Below are 3,264 nucleotides of genomic sequence, written 5' to 3' on the forward strand. Positions count from 1 at the left end.
GAGGTTTGCATAGAACATATAATAATGTACCTACATTGGCTCCTATTTTATCCATTTTAAACACCATAGTGGATAACATTGAAACCCTTATGAACCAACAAAATGTCGCTCTTCATTGGTGTGATGAAATGCATAAGATGTTTGATGATGGTTTGGACTATGATGAGGTTGTGGCCCTCAATATAACCAAAGAGGTTTTGGCTAGCCTTTTTGCAAACCTGAAAATAGGTTTACCAATTGACCCAAAAAAATCCAAACTATCGATTAAATGGTGCACAAATGATGCCATATGTGCAAACATTTGGGATCATCAGTGGATGGTTTTTGAAATCCCTCCACATGGAAATTTAGACATACCATTTTATTTCCTTAGAAAATTATATGTAGAGTTTGTGTTGAAACTTAAAGTGAACTATTGGAGCATGAAGCCCAACATGGGCTTAGGACTAGGAGCTCGTTAGGATAGACCCTCTTCCTAGCAGAAGAAAGCTGGCACTTTTGTTCCCCCCACTACTTGAGTGTAGCATCCAGATATTATGGTAGAGGCTAGCTCTCAGACCATCAGAGTCATTCATAGGCTGAGTAGCCTAATGATATTTAGGCTAGGTCAGTCCTGCCTCCTTGTGTTGATGATGCTAGTGCCAGTTCATCATTGACTAGCTCATCACACATTTGTATGCCTCACACTTGCATTACGTGCAAGAATATTTTCCTGGGTCCCATAGCTTATCTTCTTGAGTATCCTTTTGTATTAGACGAGGATACACCAGACACATGCACAGGGGCTACAAACCCTGATGCGAGAGAGGAGGGCAATGTAGAGACATGGACTCCTTCATGTCGGTACGTGTATACTTTTTTTTGTTATGACATATGTGATTTTAAGTTAATTTTTATAATAGAGTAATTTTAATTTTTAAGCCATACTAACTTTTACATGTATGTGATCTTCATTCATGTTTTGATCAAGGAGAAGCTCAGACAGATTGATGATGCCATGCTCTCAGCCATTTCATTTGGCCTTGAGACATCTATGGTACATTATGTTGTGTTCACATTTTTTTTTTCTATTTGATATTGTACCATATATGGTTGCTAATCTTTCTTTTATCTTGTAGGTACCACCTGTCCTGGGGGGAAAAGTGTGGGGGGTGAGCCAACACACATTTACAAAGGAAAGGTAATTCGGTGCTTTCTATTTGATTAAATATCGATGCATTCTTGTAAAATGTTTGTGGTAATCTCATTTAATTACATTCTTTATTGTATATAGGGCATGGCTACTAGCAATGAGCCTGTACAGATTTCACGTCGTAGACCATGAGGGATTTCCATTCGCATTGAGAGCCCCATTGTATGTATAAGTATCATTTATTTTTTATTTTTCTTATCTTCATAAATAAATTCAAAACTGATTTTCGTGATATTAACAACTACTATTTTGTATCTCATAGGAGACTCCTAATGCACATGAGGTCCAATGGGAGAGTTATGTAGATTTGATGATGCGACCACTCTCTCCTGAGGAGGAACCTACAATAGTAAGTTGTAGTTTGAATTCATGATTAAAGATGTTATAAATTTAGCATGCTATGAATTATAATGTTATAGTTTAAATTGTAGATTCATTTGACAAACATATTTGAACATATACAACCCACAATCAATGAGGTACAAGCATTGCCGAGTGCATATGAGAGGACTCGTAATTGGTGTAGCAGGTCGATAGGAGAGGTATTTATTGTGAAATTTTGATAGTATAAATCTTCATTACAAAAAATATCATTATGCATTTGAGTAATTCAATGTTAGATACAAAGAATCATATAAATTTAGTAGTCTAACTTTGGGTTTTCCTTTTTTGTTTATGTAGGAGGCATCTTATCCACCTAGTGCAGTGAAGAGGCTACATTTTGATCATCCACTAGCACCCTAAGATAGTATAGTTGTTGTACGATGCATCATGAGACATTTTGAGATGGTATATGCCACATTTTATACATAAACATTGATATTATACACATTCTAATGGCATGATCAGCCACATTTTGTATATGGATCTATCTATTTTTATATATATTTGAGTACTTTGTCTATGGATACATGATCTTTGATATATATTTGTGTAAAATTTTGTCTATGGATGTACATGTATTTTGATATATATTTTTGTCATTTATGTGCACAATGATATACATATTAATTTAGTATCTAGTATTGTTCAATTTATCGTGGATCATGTGTATTGTTCATCTTTATTGAATATCATTAATTTTGATTATGTTAGTTATATTCGATTCAAATAAAATAAATTTTTAATAACATTTTAACAACCTTTATTATCAAATTTGGATGCAATGTATAATTTGAAGTGCTATCATGACATAAACACACTTGTTAACCTCCTACACAAGGTTTAGATAACCCCAAATCTGATTTTAAACTCCACCTTCAAATTTTAAACTAACTCTTGGCTTCAAATCTAATCTCAACACAATTAAGGAATCAACTCCTCAACCATGGATTCTATTCTCAACCACCAAGTCATTCATAGATTCATAATCTTTGATAACTAGCACTTCACTTTGTTACTATCCTCATACTACAACTTTTCAATTTCAACATAAACTCAAAATATCTCAACTTAAGAGACTTGATTGGATGGTTTATTGATAGCCCTCATGAGCTTTGAGTTATTTTAGGCCTCAACATCACCATCATGTAGCATTCAATAGTTCATTGATAGCCCTCACAAGCTCCGAGTTATGACCCTTGGAAGATTGACCTCAAAATACACTTAGAGTACCTTGGACACTCCTCAGTACGGGGTGGCCGTGGATGATTGATGGTCTCTGTGGCTAGAACAAGGGTGTCACTAAGGTTCACCTGCCCATCTGGAGCTAATGGTGCTGACAATTCGATGCCAAGATCAACGGTTTCAAAGTTACGTTGTGGTGCACCTATGAACTAAGGCACACTGCGAGTTTTGGCATTGAGCGAGATTGTTGTGCCGAATCCAAACAGAATGTGATCTCTCAAAAATGAGATAGTTTATTTTAGATCTCAACATCACCGTCCTATAACATTTGACAATTCATCGATAACCCTCATGAACTTTGAGTTATGACCCTTAGAAGATCGACCTTGAAAGACACTTAGAGCACCTAGGAGACTCCTCAGTATGAGGTGGCCATGGATGATGGATGGTCTCTATGGCTAGAACAAGAGTGTGACTAGGGTTCACCCACCCACTTGGAGCTAATG

The 3,264-nt window shown here is 35.9% G+C and overlaps 1 long non-coding RNA gene across 1 annotated transcript in view; it reads left to right on the plus strand.

The window, feature by feature from the left end:
- Positions 1-2,096, plus strand: part of LOC149569144 (uncharacterized) — a 2,192-nt gene extending 96 nt beyond the window's left edge. Inside the window, exons 1-6 of the long non-coding RNA XR_016361724.1 lie at positions 1-1,036; positions 1,119-1,180; positions 1,274-1,354; positions 1,455-1,541; positions 1,624-1,734; positions 1,874-2,096. The exon at positions 1-1,036 is cut by the window's left edge and continues 96 nt beyond it. This is a non-coding gene — a long non-coding RNA (uncharacterized LOC149569144). The remainder of the gene's footprint in view (positions 1,037-1,118; positions 1,181-1,273; positions 1,355-1,454; positions 1,542-1,623; positions 1,735-1,873) is intronic.
- The last annotated feature ends 1,168 nt before the right edge of the window (positions 2,097-3,264 follow it).

This window comes from Cupressus sempervirens, chromosome 3 (genome assembly GCF_028749045.1).
Source record: "Cupressus sempervirens isolate cs-2001-9-10 chromosome 3, ASM2874904v1, whole genome shotgun sequence".
In the NCBI taxonomy this organism is placed as follows: Eukaryota; Viridiplantae; Streptophyta; class Pinopsida; order Cupressales; family Cupressaceae; genus Cupressus; species Cupressus sempervirens.